Source organism: Manis pentadactyla, chromosome 10 (genome assembly GCF_030020395.1).
Source record: "Manis pentadactyla isolate mManPen7 chromosome 10, mManPen7.hap1, whole genome shotgun sequence".
Lineage (NCBI taxonomy): Eukaryota > Metazoa > Chordata > Mammalia > Pholidota > Manidae > Manis > Manis pentadactyla.
The window spans coordinates 81746282-81762559 of record NC_080028.1 but is presented as its reverse complement, the minus strand read 5'-3'; the positions used below and the strand labels follow the sequence as shown (position 1 = coordinate 81762559).

Genomic DNA, 16278 nt, shown 5'->3' with positions numbered 1-16278 from the left:
TGGACTAACAGTTACCAAAGGGAAAGGGACTGGGGAGGATGGGTGGGAAGGGAGGGATAAGGGCAGGGAAAAAGAAAGGGGGCATTATGATTAGCATGTATAGTGTGTAGTGTGGGGGGTACACTGGGAGGGCTGTGCAACACAGAGAAGACAAGTAGTGATTTTACAGCATTTTACTACACTGATGGACAGTGACTGTGAAGGGGTATGTGGGGGGGACTTGGTGAAGGGAGGATCCTAGTTAACATAATGTCTTTCATGTAATTGTAGATTAATGATACCAAAATAAAAATTTTTTTAAAAATGGGCAGAGGAGCTGAACAGACAGTTCTCCAAAGAAGAAATTCAGATGGCCAACAGACACATGAAAAGATGCTCCACATCACTAGTTGTCAGAGAAATACAAATTAAAACCACAATGAGATATCACCTCTTACCAGTAAGGATGGCTACCATCCAAAAGACAAACAACAACAAATGTTGGTGAGGTTGTAGAGAAAGGGGAACCCTCCTACACTGCTGGTGGGAATGTAAATTAGTTCAACCATTGTGGAAAGCAATATGGAGGTTCTTCAAAATGCTCAAAATAGACTTACCATTTGACCAAGGAATTCCATGCCTAGGAATTTACCCTAAGGATGCAGCACTCCAGTTTGAAAAAGACAGATGCACCCCTATGTTCATCGCAGCACTATTTGCAATAGCCAAGAAATGGAAGCAACCTAAGTGTCCATCAGTAGATGAATGGATAAAGAAAATGTAGTACATATACGCAATGGAATATTATTCAGCCATAAGAAGAAAACAAATCCTACCATTTGCAACAACATGGATGGGGCTGGAGGGTATTATGCTCAGTAAAATAAGCCAAGCAGAGAAAGACAAATACCAAATGATTTCACTCATCTGTGGGGTGTAAGAACAAAAGAAAAACTGAAGGAACAAAACAGCAGCAGAATCACAGAACCCAAGAATGGACTAACAGTTACCAAAGGGAAAGAGACTGGGGAGAATCAGAGGGTAGGGAGGGATAAGGGTGGGGAAGAAGAAAGGGGGTATTATGATTAGCATGTATAATATGGGGGGTGGGGAAAGGGGAGGGCTGTGCAACACAGAGAAGACAAGTAGTGATTCTACAACATCTTACTAAGCTGATGGACAGTGACTGTAATGGGGTTTGTGGGGGGGACTTAGGATAGGGGAAAGCCTAGTAAATATTATGTTCTTCATGTAATTGTAGATTAATGATAACAAAATAAAATTTTTAAAATTACCTCAATAATGGGTCTTAAAAATTAATTAAAGGTCTTAAAAATTAATTAATGGGTCTTAAAATTAATTAATGACTCTTAAAAAGACTAATATTGTGTTAAAGAATTACTAATAATGTACTGTAGGTGTACAATTATTAATAAGTGTATAGTTAAACATAATCATGAATACTATCACAATAACAGCTATTATTATATTATCGAAAGCCTATTGACCTTAACAAATAAATGGTCTCTATAATTTATTTAAAAAAATGTAAATGAACTAAAGCTGGAATTAAAGATTTAACTTTGATATCAAAACTTGACATTAAAAGACAGTAAAGTTATAGGTCAATCTCTCATATATTCAGAAATTCTAAACAAATATTAACAAATCAGATGTAATGATATATACAAAAGCAAACAATGCATCATTATCACATAAGGTTTATTTCAGGAATGCAAGGTTAATTTGACATTTGAAAATCAGTAATCTATTTCACCACATTAACAGAATAAATAAGAAAATGTATATGATAATTTAATAGGTTCAGAAAACACATTTAATAAATTGCAACATCTATTCATCATTTTAAAAACATTCTCTGAGAACCAGCAATAAAAGGAATCTTCTTTAAACTGATAAGGAGTATGCACACATGCACACACACACTATATACAGCCAACATTATCCAAAAATGGCCAAATGGTGAACATTACATCCCTGAGGACAGAAAAAAGACAAGAATACCTTGTACTTGAGGTTCTATTTGATGCAATAAGGCAAGAAAAGTAAATGTATAAATATTAGAAAACTATAAAGATTGGAATGATACGAAGACTGAGTATCTATAAGAGTCCAGATACATGACAGATAAACTATTAGAATAATAATTGCTAAACAAGGACACAGAATATGTTATCAATATAAAAAAATCTATTGTATTTGTAAAGATCAACAAAACTGACAAACCTCTAGCTAGACTAAAAAAACCGAAGAGGACTCAAATAACTAAAATCAGAAAGAGGAGACATTATAACTGATGCCACAGAAATAAAATGGAGTATAAGAGACTACTTGAATAATTATATACCAACCAACTTAATAATGTAGAAGAAATGGATAAATTCCTAGAAACATACAACTTACCAAGACTGAATTATTAAGAAAAAGAAAATCTGAACAGGCCTATAACTAGTAATAAGATTGAATCAGTAACTTTAAAAAATATAACAGAGGAAAACCAGTACCAGATGACTTCACTGGGGAATTCTAGCAAACATTTAGAGAATAATTCATGCAAATCCTTCTCAAACTCTTCCAAAATAAATGAAGATAAAAAAACATTTCCAAACACATTTTATGAGGCCAGTATTACCCTAAAAGCAAATCCAGGCAAATAAAACTCCAGCTCATTATACCTGATGAATATTGATGCAAAAATATTCTACAAAATGCCATCACACCAAATTCAACAGTATATTAGAGTATTATAGACTCTGACCAAGTGGGATTTATAGTTGGGATTCAAGAATGGTTCAACATACAAAAATACACCACATTAACAAAATGAAAGACAAAAATCACATGATCAGGAAATAACTGCAAGATAATAAAGCTTATATATGAGAGCTCATAGATAACCTCATACTCTGTAAAAAAGTGAAAGTTTTTCCTTTAAGATGAGGAATAGGGCAAAAATGCTCACTCTTGCCACTTCTATTTAATTATTACTGGAAATCCTAATCAAAGCAATTAGGCAAGAAAAAGATATAAAAGACAGTCAATTGAAAAGGAAGAAGTAAAAGTATCTTTGTTCACAGATGACATGATCTTATATATAGAAAACCCTAAATATTACACACACACACAAGAAAAATTAGATTAATTAACAAATTCATCAACATAGCAGGATACAAAATCAACACTCAAGAATCAGTTACATTTCTATACATGAACAATGAACAAACCAAAAAGTAATTAAGAAAACAATACCACATACAATAGCATCATAAAAAATAAAATATTTAGGAATAAACTTAACCAAAGAGGCAAGTGATATGTACCACTGAAAACTACAAAACATTGCTGAAAGAAATTAAAGAAAACACAAGTAAATGGAAAGACAGTCCATGTTCATTGATTGGAAGACTTAATATTGTTAAAATGTCCAAAGCAATCTGCATATTTAATGCAATCTCTATCAAAATCCCAATAGCACTTCTTGAAGAAATAGAGAAAAATATCCTAAAAGTCATATGGAATCTCAAACGACCCTGAATAACCAGAACAATCTTGACAAAGAAGAACAAAGGTAGAGGTTTCACACTTTCTGATTTCAAAACATCTTACCAGGCTATGGTAATCAAAGTAGGTATTGGCATAAAGATAGACATACAGATATTGACATAAAAACAGGCATAGAAACCAGTAGAACAGAAGAGAAACCCAGAAAGAAATGTTTATGTACATAGTCAAATGATCTTCGACAAGGGTGCCAAGGCCATGCAATGGGGAAAGGATAATGTATTCAACAAATAGTGTTGGAAATATGGATATCCATATGCAAAAAAAAAAGGGAGATGGGCTATTATATTACATCATATACAAAAATTAACTCTAAGTTAAAGACCTAAATGTAAGACCTGAAACCATGAAACTCCTAGAAGAAAATGGGGGAAACTTCATGACATCGGACTTGGGGCTTATTTATTGTATATGACAAAGCAAAAGCAACAAAGCAAACATAGATAAATAGAACTTCATCAGACTTAAAAACTTCTGCACAGAGGAGGAAACAATCAATAGAGTGAAAAGGTAACAATAGAATGATAGAAATTTGCAAACCATATATAGGATATATTCAGAATATGTAAAAAAACTTACAACTAGTAAAAAAAACAAATAGCACAACTGAAAATTGGGCAAAGGACTTGAGTAGATAGTTCTCTGAAGAAGATAAACAAATGGCCAATAGGTATATGAAAAGATGCTCAACATCACTAATCACCAGGGAAATGTAAATCAAAACCACAATAAGTTATCACTTCACACCTGTTAGGATCACAATTATGTTAGCAAGAATGTGGAAAAATTTGATTCCTTGTGTACTGTTGTTGGGATTGTAAAATGGTGAAGATGCTACAGAAAACAGTATGGAGGTTCCTCAAAATACTAACAATTGAACTATTATGTAATTTAGCAATCTTACTTTTGGGTATACCTCCAGAGGAACTGAAAAGAGTATCTCAAAGATATATTTGCACATCCATGTTCATTGCAGCATTATTCACAATGGTCAAGATGTGGAAGCAACGTAAATTAATCCGTTTTTTCCAGATAAAGATCATGTGGTGTATACATACAATAGAATATTATTTAACCTTTAAAAAGAAGGAATGCTACAAAATGAATGAAATTCAAGTACATTGTGTTAAGTGAACTAAGCCAATCACTAAAAAGGCAAATACTGCACGATTCCACTTATATGACTTATCTAAAGTAATCAGACTCAGAAATGGAAAGTAGAATAGTGGTTTCCAGGGGCTGGAGGGAGGAGATAATGGAGAGTGGTTGTTCAATGGATGTAGAGTTCCAGCCATACAAGATAAAAAAGTTTTAGAGATCTGTTGTATAACAACATACATTAGTTAACAACACTGTACTGTTCTGTATCATGCAGTTAAAAATTGTTAAGAAGATAAAAAATATCTACTGGTTTATGAAGTTCATGACTGGGATGTTCTGCTTTATACCCTTTCTCATGGGATTAGCGGAAGAAGAGGTCTACAAATGTTACAAAAGCAAAGATAGGAAGTCCCCAACTGGTGGTCAGTTGAAGTGGGCTGGGTTTGGCAGCTATATCTTCCTATGTCTGGAACTCCAGCTTGAAAAATGTGCCAACAAAGTTAGTAAACTTTGAAAAAAATCTACTATAGTTCTACACTAAGAACAAACATGAAATTTTAAAAATTATACAATCTACATTAGCATAGAAAAATCAAACACCCAAGGTTAACTCTAATGAGAGATACAGACCTCTACACAGAAATGTATAACATATTAATAAGATGCATTTTTAAAAATATATAAATAAAATAGAGGGACATACTATGTTCATAGATTGAGCATTTTAGTATCTCAAAGATGTCAGTTCTCCCCAAATTGAACTAAAGTTTCAATGAAATTCCAAGTCTCAAAAAAATTCCCCTGCAGGATTTTACTTGATGGAAATTGACAAGTTAATTCTAAAATTTATATAGAAATGCAAAGAGCTGAGAATAGTTTAGACAATCTTAAAGAATAATATGACGTGTTGCAAGGAAAAATAAACTGGCCACTGGAAAGAAATAGAGCCCAGAAGACTCACATATATAGCCACCTGATTTTCAACAAAGGCACCACTGCAAAGCCATGGGGAGAGCCTAATTGGATAATCATATGAAAAAAAATAAACCTGAGCTGTACCTACATCTATATCTATCTATCTATAAGGTTTATTTTATATAATTATATATAATATGATATGTATGTTCCATATGTAATTATCTACATAACATTATAATATAACTATATAACAAAAATATATACATATAACATAAATTATAAAATATAAAAACTTAGAATATCATACATTCTCTCTATATAATTTATATATATATTCTATATACATAATTATTCATATATAACATATATATGTAACATCTCCAACACCAAATGAGATGGTGTTTTTTTTCCTTACATGTATGTATAGTAATAACAATATTATACAGAGCAGTAATAGTAGTGTAACTTCATTCAGATTCCCGGACCTGATTCCAATGTGTGTAAGTATGTGGGAGGGGTCTTCACAGACATATTTACACCAAGCAATTCTTGAACACCAGGAGGGTGTTGAAGAACTCAACTCAATTCTGATGCTATCTGCCCAGAGACAGCACCTGATTCCCAGGTTAAGGGCTCTGTCCTACACGACTGCCCTCCATCGCCCACTCCAGATGCAGATCGCAAGCCACAGGCAGAGTTACCTGCGCTTCTGACCTACTGGCTGCAGATTAGAGGTGCCCACGACTTCCCATTAGGTTCGATTAACTTGCTAGAGCGGCTCACAGGACTCAGAAAAACACTTACATTTACCAGTTTAATAAAGGATACAAGTTAACAGCCAGATGGACAGAGACACTGGGCAAGGTCCCAAATAAAGGAGCATCTATCCTCGTGGAGCTTGGGGTCTGGCTTCGTGGCATGGGGAGGTGTTTTGGTTCCCCAAGCACAGAAGTTCTCTCCGACCAAGAAGCAGGAGCCAACCAGCAGAGCAGGCAAAGCAGAGAGAGCAAAAAGCTCTTCTCCAGGGTGTTTATGAGGGCTCCATTGCATAGTCATGTTTGACTAAATCATTGGCCATTGGCTGATTCAGCCTCCAGTCCCTGACCTCAGGTGGAGTCCAAAAGTCTCTCATTAACATGACACACCTGTTTCATCTTTAAGACTGCAGTGTTTTCAGGAACTGTGGATGAAGACTAAATGTACCTGGGAAATAGATATTTGGTCATATGAATGACCAAATATGTATATCTTATAACTCATTATATAACAATATATATATATATATATATTCTCTATATATATCTGTACCCAGAATATACAAAGAATTATAAAACAATAATAAAGAAATAACACAGAATTCAATTTTTAAAAAAAGGACAAAAAGCTTAAAGAGACGCTTCACAAAAGAAGACATTCAAATGGTCAGTAAGCATATTAAAAGGTGCTTGAAATCATTGCTCATCAAGGAAATGCAAATTTACAACCCAGTATGATGCCACTACACAGCAACCCAGAATGACTAAAATGAAAGAGATGTAGAATTTCAAGTGCTTTAAAGCATGTAGAGTAACCCAAACTCTCAGTCTCTACTGTTTTCTCATAGGAGTGTAAATTGTTACAACTGCTTTGGAAAATTCCACTGAACAGGAGACCCAACAATTCCATTTCCAGGTGATGCCTCAAAGAGAAACACATACTTATGTATCTAAGCAGAGATGGGCCAGTGTTTGTAGCAGCATTATTTACAACCTCGCCAAACTGGAAAAAACCCAGCTCCTTGGTTTCCCTGGTGATTTTTCCCTACTGACAATTCAGGAATGGGATTTGCTTAGTTCCTTAAGTGGGCCATCATCCCCAGTGTGACCTTGGTGGGGATGAGTGTGGAAAGTGAAAGGTGAGAGGTGTGGTAAAAGTAAAATGGTTCATTTCCCGTGGTGACCAAGAAGAAATGAGGTGGGTGAAGAGGGACTCCCCAGAAGTGCCAGAAACAAGAGCCAACAGGTCACCAGAAGGGGAAGTGTGGAGACTGAGGGGCTTCCCAAAAGGGAACACAGAGAGGGCGTCCAGCTTATCCCTGGTCTTCAAGGACTTCTGCACACCTGCCCTCCTCCTGGTCTCCTCCCTGATCTCCCTGCCTCCAGCCTAGCCCACATTCCCACTGTGTCATTCTGTCACTCCCCATTGCTCTTCAGAGAAGACCTTAGTAAATTCCTTAGCCCCAGCATTCAAGACATTTGGACATCAGCCCCCAGTATTTCCCCTGTGCCCAGTGTTCATCCCAGGCTCCAGATCCGCCAGATTCCTGACACCTTCACCAACATCCCCATTCATCTCACTTCTACACCTTTGCATGTGCTGTTTTAGCCACTGAAACTCCCCACCCTTCTTGGCTGTCAGCCTCCTCCTCACTTTTCAAAATTCAGTTTAAATGTCATCTCCTTTGTATATCTGTGACCTCTCCAAAGAGCTGTGAGTCACTCCTTCCTCTGGGGTCCACCCCTCCATCAGAGCACACTGCTTACGGTGTTTTTAGTGACTTTCTGAGCAACCGTCATGCAGGGACCATGTGTATGTTGGTTTCCACTGAATCGCCAGGAGCTGCCAGTGCCCAACTCACAGTAGGTGCTCAAAACATTTGCTACATGAGTGATTAAATGAAAGAATGCTTTCTGTCATAATGGATTTGAAGCTTACCCTCAATGTTAAAACCTGGGTAGACATACACTCCAGTGTTAAATCTTCTGCTGTTTGACCCTTCTTTCTTAAATTCAGTGCACTGCAGATCTTTATGTACTTGATAAAGATAAAAGCTACAATCCTCCAATATTTTTTCCCCACCTCAGGGCCTTTGCACATGCCATTCCCCCTGCCTAGAACACTTTTCCTTTTGCTTCCTTGTAGCCTCATTCTCAGGTTTCATTCCAGCATTGCCTTGTCACAGAAGCTTTTACTCTGTCTGAAATGGGTCTCTTCTCCTGTGCCACACATCTCTTTGTCTGCTTCATCGCAATTGTAACACCAGGATTTGTTTATTAAGTGTTCCTGATTTTGTGTCTATGACCTACCTGCATTGTGGATAATAAGCTCCAGAGCTTGGGATATTTACCTGTTTTGGTCACCACAGGATCCCTAGTGCATAGAATAGGGGCCTGGAATATAATAGGTGCTCATCAAGTAGCTGGAGAACGGTGAATGAATAGATGGGGCTGAGAGTTTCTGTCCAGTCATAAAAGGAGCAGGCCCTGAGGCAGCCCCCAAGATGTCTCTGTTTCTCCATCAACTTTGTCACAGTCTCCAGGAGTTTCCCCGCACCCCAAGCAACACCTTCAGCTCCCAGGGTCTGAGTGGCAGTGACTGCTGACATCAGACCAGTAATAGGGAACTTTCAGAGCGGGATGGGGGTTGCCTGGGGTCACGCAGCAAGTTCTTACCTAAGTGGAAATCTCAGGCTGGGGAAGAATCAGCCTGGCAGCCCTGAAGCAGAAAAGAGGCACTGCCACTAACAGTGGGCACTTGGGCACAAGTCTTCCTTTCTCCAATTGTCAGTTTCTTCATCTGTAGAATGGGGGCAGTGCCTTGGTCTGGCTAAGAGTGTGAGGCAGGTGCTGGGCACACCATAGACATGCGGGTAACACTAGGTGCCTTTGTTTTTTGGCCAATGGCAAGGGGTGGGTTGTAGGTGTCTGAGGACAGGTGTGCCAGGACCTGGGGTTATACTTAGGAGGGGCTGAACGTGAGGGCAATGACCTGTCCATTCTCAGCCTGTGCAACCTCTCAGTCTTTCTCACTCCCAGCCAGGCTGTGAGCCCTTGTCCATGAAGCCTCTCCTAGCTTGAAAAATCTTCTTGCTGGAACTTCTCCCAGCCCGTGCAACCTCTCCTAGCTGAGGAGCGTCCCACCCCTAGCCTGTGCAGCTTCCATCTATCCAGCAGTCTCCGTAGTGCTGGGAACCTTGCCCAGACTCTGCACCCTCTCTCAACCCCTGCAGCCACACCTCACCCTAGCCCCATTTGCGCCAGACCAGGAGAGGCTGGTTATAAGACAAAGAAAGGGTGCTTTGATCCGAGAGTACCTGAGACACAAGGTTGGGTGCTGGGCAGCACCTGCTATCCACCCCACCCCTGCCCAGCAGGCCCCACCAGGCTTTCCGGCCCTAGCTGAAGTAAACTAAGTAGTTCTGATTCATATTAGAGACAGTTTGAAAGCAGGCCCTTGTACCAATCTACATCATCAAGTCCTCTTGGCAGATGAGAAAATAGAGGCCCAGAGAGGCCCAGAGCCTTGCCTGTGGTCGCACAGCAAGTAGGGGCCAGGACTTGAGCAGAGAGCCAGGCTGGTGCACTTGCCCACCTCCATGGGGACCACTGGGTGACCTGCTCCTTCCTGAGGGCTGCAGTGGCCAGCAGGCTAGGGCCCTGCTGCAGGTGTTCTGACCAGTTAGGGGCTTCAAGGGGCCCTGCCCCCATCCCAGGGAATATTCTCAGGGTGTCTCAGAAGTTCCAAATTTACTCAGAGCTCTCATTTGAGCTGTCATAAAAAGTCCCTTCGGCTGGGTGCCAGGGCAAGGAGTGGGGGTGGTGGCACCTGTGAGCCGTGGAGTGGGGATGGGCTCCTTTTAGCTCCCCCTCTCAGGTTTGGGGGATACTGGAGGGCATGGAAGGAACAGCATGTGAGGAAGGGGCTGTGAGGGGAAAGCCATTTTTGAGGCAGTGTGTGTTCCCCTTATTCACAGCTTTCCTCCCTCTGCTTGTAAATGATTCACTGGGTGGCCCTAGGAAACCCCCACAGTTCTGAGCCTCAGTTTCCTCATCTGTGAAAGGGGAGAGTTGACTCACCCTAAGAGCTATCATTTATTGAGGGCTTAATATATGCCAGAAGCCTTACCAGGTGTTCTAGCTGATAACAAGACATTTACTACCATTAATATTGCAAGTAAAACATAATAGCTGCCATTGCTTGTGGCCACTGCTGAGCCTCTCCCCATCTCATCACAGTGGCTTCTGTCTGTGCTGCTGAATCCCTAGGGCCTAGGACAGTGCCTGACCGCAGCCAATCCTCAATACATGTTGAATAAAACCTTACAACAAACCTGAGATAAGGAAATTGAGGTTCAGAGAGGTTAACTCAGTGTCTTACTCAAGGGCACACAGTGCTTAGTGATGGAGTCAAGACTCAAAACCCGGGTCTGGCTGATTGCAAAGCCTCAAATCACACTGGAGTGTTGGTAAAGCAGGTCCAGGGCCCCCCACCTGAGCCCAGGGACCCCCCAGCTATGTGGAGGAGGGCCGAGCCATCATTTCTGTATGCAGGGATTCTGAAGGCACCGCTCCCCTCCCTGGAAGGAAGAACGCCCTGCCTTCCATTCATTGATCAGGCACCAGGGAGGTCCTGAAGGTGCAGAAGAGCTGGCGCCTCCTAAGCTTCAAGTGGCCTGCTCTCCTCTTTCTGTCTCCTCTTCCCCTCCATCATGCCCCCATCCAATGCCCACAAACCTTTTATGGGTGCCAACCCCCACCTCCCATCTCCTGCCTTTTCTTCCTTGCTGCGCAGATGGGAGCCTGCAGTGCCTATAGCTCAGCCTTTGTCTTGTTTGCCCCACTTCTCCCCATCCTAGATTTTGGACCCCTCCTAATGTAAGCGTTCTTAGTTTCCTCCATTATGGGCTTGTAAGGATCCAGACACCTTGCCTGGTATGGGACTGGCAGGACCAGCGCTTCTGCTCAACCCACCATGGGAAATGGCAGACCAGGGACCCTGCTGTGGCCTGCCCTTGATCTAAGGTTCCCCCCTCTGAAGGCGTCCTAGGACTAGGAGTCTCGTTTTTATATTATTCAGCCCAGCAGGTTGGGGCCTTGTGTTCAAGGAGACTGAGGGGCCTAACCAGCTCTGCATCTTAGGGTCACAGTTGACCTGGGGCAAAGTTCTCCCCACCAAGCCTCAGTTTCCTTATCTGTGAAATGGTGAGTGAGGCCACCAGCTTCATCTGGTCCATGAGGATTATGGGAGACTGTCCAAGGCCTACCTCGTGCTGAGCACTGGTGCCGGGAAGCCCAGAACCCTGGGGGCTGAGGGTGCCAAGGCCGTGAGTTCCTGAGTGTGTCCCCACACCTTTTGCCCTCTTGGAGACTCGCTCGTCTCCTCCACAGGCCCAGGTTCCTCGCAGTGTAAACTCCCCTCCTGGGTGGGCCTCCCGTTGACAGCTGTCATATTTTTATATCCTCAAATCCTCACACCCACACCAGGGAGATGGAACTGCCCTTATCCCCATTTTACAGATGAGAAAACCAAGGCTTAGTGAGGCTGGAGGGAGCACAGAGACTTGCCTGGGTTCACCCAACTAGGAAGTCTCACGGCCAGACCTTGACCCCTCCAGGTTTTCCCCACTCCACCATGTGTTTCTAAAACCCCCGTGTTTTCCCCCAGGGGAACACAGATGTCCTCCTGAGAGTCGCCCCTGGCTTTTTCATGCCCCCTACCCTGGGTCCTTCCTCTGTCCCTGTGAGCAGCAACTGGCCAGTCCTTCCAGTGAGTCCAAAGCTCCACTCCAGGAACGTACTCACCTGGCTCTTCTTCCAGAAAAGCATCTGTGTGTCCCTTCCTGCCCCCTTTGTCGTACGTTCGACCCACCCTTCAGGGTGCAGCTTCCCCAGGTCTCCCCACTCCCTTTCTGTCCTCACATCCTCTGTTTGCCTCTCACCATCAGCCCATCCCCTGTGCCTTCATGACAAAGATGAGTGGCGTGCGTGGAGGGCAGGACCAGCCTCCAAGTCACCTGCCCACCTTGCTACGCCCTGGCTGAGTCACCCCTTGGGAAAATCTCTACCTCTCAGGGCACCAGTTCTTTATCTGTGAAATGAGCATAGCAATCCATTTGGAAAGATTGGATGAAATGAAGTAGTAAAGCACAGAACCTGCCACGAAGGCAATGCCGCCGCCCCACAGCAGGCCCCCTAGGAACACCACACCATCACGCCCATGCCCACCCCTGCCTGGCCCAGCTCCCTAGGACAATGAGTGTGGCATCTTGTTGGGTCAGAAACCAGCTTTCCTCTCCCAGCCCCCCACCCTTTGGAGGCTGTTTTTCACAGATAGCTGGTGGGGTGATCTCAGCCATGCCCCTGTCCCCCTGCCCCTGGGGCTTCCTGCAGACCCACAGAAAGTCCCTCAGTCAACCTGAGCTGAGCTGAACCAGAGACTCCAGCCCCAGCTTTGCCAGCCGCCTTGACCCCAGCCATGAGGAGGACCCAGGGCCCCCTCTGTGACCATCTGCCTTGGGCTCTCCGGGGCAGGGAAGGTGTCCAAGGCCCTGCGGAGCAGGGTGTGTAGTCAAGTTACCTGCTGTTCCAGCTTCTTCCTCAGAAATCCATTCTGTGTGCTCGGGCAATCCAGCGGGCTCCTGGAGGTGACAGCTGGGCTCAGCGCGGGGTCGGAGAGGAGGTGGGAGAGAACAGGCAGGGGTCTGGGGTGGGAATCCACAATCTGCCCCAAGTCATCAGCCAATCACACAACCTGTCACTTGGATAGACAGCAGGCAGGTGGGCCACACAGCAGGAACCATTTGGGTGCACAAAGATCAGTCATGTCCCAAAGAGGTCACACAAGGACAGAAGACAGAGACTATGGGGCAGGGACCATTTGTCAGCACCAGGGACAGACAGACAGCAGGCAAGGGTTGGCCAGGCAGGTAGACAGACAGACAGGCAGATAGACAGCCATGTGGCTGTCAGTCACACTCAGGCAGAAGCAGGCAGACAGCCAGACCCTGAGCACAACAGGCCCTTGGCAGAGAGACGCCCGCAGGTCTGGCAGAGGCAGAGGCTGCCATCCTCGCCCCAGCCGCGTGCGCAGGGTGAAGAGCAAGAGGAGGATGTGGTGAGCAGCTCCCTGCTGGCCCAGCCCACAGAGCAGCTCAGCTCCTCCCCAGGGAGTGAGAAAGAGGTGGGAGGGGGCTCGGCCCCACGCCAGGGCTCACTGCTCGCCAAAGGTCACCTGCTGGAAAGACATTTGGAGCCATCCGGTGACATCTGCCTCTTGTGGATGACTGACATCATCTGCAGTCTCACAGTCATGACAGAGGAGGCAGGCAGGACAGCCATGAGCCACCACTTCTCACAGATGTGGAAACAGAGGCTCAGAAGGGTGCAGAAGTGGTATAACAGGACCCAGGACGCCCCTGTGGTCCTAGGAGTCCAACTCTCAGTTCAGGGACTTGCCTAAAGTCCCATGGGTGCAGTGACCCCACCAGACCCCCTCTTCCAGAGTTTGCAAACTGGCCTGCTTCACTCTTGCACACTGCCTGCCAGCCCAGCAGGGGTCTGAGTTTGGGACCCCTTCCCAGACAACTCTTCCCTGTTTCCTTTGAATCCAGTTTCCTGCTGCATGGCTGCAGGGACCAGGACCCTGTCTCCAAGCCCTGAGAAGACAATCCCTAGCGCATACCCCATGACCTCTCTGAATGCTTCACTCTGCCCATCTGTCAAGTGGGGACACCTAGCCAGGAGGGAGAGGGCAGACTTTGACACATGAGAACTCAGGAAGAAAATAGAGAAAAGGAATTCTCAAGAGAGTTTTCATTTTGCCAACAAGCCAGGGGCCCATGAGAGGGTCACATGTCTCTGGCAGAGGTTTAAGAAACCAGGGGACAAAAGACAACAAATGCAAGCCCAGAAGTCTTAAAAGAAGAAGAAAACTGTAACTACTACTATTATTACTGTCTTACACTTTTTAGACACCTACATGATCTCATGTAATGCCACAAACCCTGTGAGGCAAACAAGATGATTCCCATTTTACAGATGGAGAAACCAAGATGAAGAAGTGTTGTAGTTGGCATTTGAACCTGGGTTGTATCTGATTCCTCAGCCTGCAGCAGGCGGTGGAATGGGCCCACCAGGCTGAAATGTTACCAGCAGGGATGACACACGTCAGCTCAACTGCACATGCCACCTCTCCCCAGCTGACTCATTTTTGGGAAACAGTTTGCAGCTAACCCACATGACCACTCCAGAGAAAAAGAGAAAGCATTTTGCTATTTATTTCTTCTATTTTTTTTTTCTTTTTCTAGCTGTTTTAGAGGAACTTGCTACAAATTCCCCTGTGGCCTATTTGAAGGATGTTTGCTGTACAGAAATTCTCTTCCCCACTTCCAAAGCAACTTGTGTTCTCTGGAAAACAAATGTTGGGAGAAAGCCAGCTTTTCTTCCTCTTTCTCTTGATATTCAGGGTGTTTTCTAATACCATGCATCAGAAATTGGCAGTGGTTGGAGGATCAAGAGAATAAACAGTAAATTAGAGCTAATACTTGCTGAGAGCTTACTCTGTGCCAGGGTTTTAAGAACTAAAGATGTATCATCTCACTTAAACTTTAGAAAACCTCAAGAAGATAGTTGTTATCATTATCATTGCCATCCCTATTTTAAAGATAAGGACACTGAGGCTCAGGGAGTTTAAATAACTTGTCCAAAGTCACATAGCTAATGAGTGACAGAGTTTTGAGTTCAGTCATTTGGGCTCCTGAGCTTACATTCTTGGTCACTCACTGCACTGCTTTGGGACATATGTTAATGCAAGGATACTGAACCCCTTCTTCCCTCCTGCCCTCCCACGTGCTGCCTGCCTGCCTTCCTCCCGCCCCTTCTTCTTTCCACTCACTTAATCACTTATTCTTTTATCTACTTACCCACCCTTTTATCCATTCTCTCCTTCCTGCCTTCCACCCACCAATACTGAGCAGACCCGTGGCTGTGTGCTGGGGACACCCACACAAAGATGCACAAGTGACAGCCCAGGTGGAGGCTGTTTTCTTGTGGGCAAAGACAGACAGAAAGAAGGAACAGATGAACTAAATGCAAGTTGTACTGAGTGTCACAGAAAAACAATGAGAAGTCAAAGTTGTGACATTTTGGGACATACTGGACCCAGTCATAAGGGAAACATTTTAGGCAGAAGGAAGTGGAAGTGCTAAGGCACTGAGGTGGGCAGGAATGTAGCTTGCTCCTGGAACATGAGAACAGTGTGGTGGAACAGAGTGAGCGAGCAAAGGAATACTAGGAGGCAGAGCCGCGGAAGTCACACATCGTTGCACATCATGTGGGACCTTGCAGGGCAGGGCAAGGAAGGCAGGATTGGTTCCAAGAGAAACTGGAAGTTATCCTGGAGATCTTCATCAGAAGAGTGGCTTGACTCAATTTACAGTTTCAACGGAGTGCTCAGGCTGTGATTTCAGGAGTGACTGGGATGCAGCAGGGGCCACTTAACCCCTTGTGTTCAAAAAATAGGTGGAAATTTAACAGCTGCCATGTCCACTGGGGTGAGCATGACTTCCCAAAATGTTTCCCTTATGGCTGGGTCCAGTGTGTCCCAAAATGTCACAACTTTAACTTCTCATTGTTTTTCTGTGACACTCAGTACAACTTGCATTTAGTTCATCTGTTCCTTCTTTCTGTCTGTCTTTGCCCACAAGAAAACAGCCTCCACCTGGGCTGTCACTTGTGTATCTTTGGGTGGGTGTCCCCAGCACACAGCCACGGGTCTGCTCAGTAAGAGTCCTCTCAGAAACAGATCTGTGTTGAGGGGAGGGCCCCTGAGGAGACCCCTTTGGGCCTGTGCCTGTCTCAGGAGTGTGGCCCCCAGGGTCTCAGAAAGATTACCTGATAGTATCTCTCAACACTCTCCCAACACCCTGTAGTATTCAGAGCT

General features: G+C 43.9%; 1 protein-coding gene across 4 annotated transcripts in view; it reads right to left on the bottom strand.

The window, feature by feature from the left end:
• IL21R (interleukin 21 receptor) overlaps window positions 1-13452 on the bottom strand; it is a 34521-nt gene extending 21069 nt beyond the window's left edge. For 3 of the 4 annotated variants that reach the window (XM_036916883.2, XM_036916881.2, XM_036916882.2), the window contains exon 1: window positions 12916-13452. The gene's annotated coding sequence lies outside the window, so the exon portion shown is untranslated. The remainder of the gene's footprint in view (window positions 1-12915) is intronic. The other variant, XM_036916884.2, reaches the window with a different exon arrangement.
• Between the last annotated feature and the right edge of the window lie 2826 nt (window positions 13453-16278).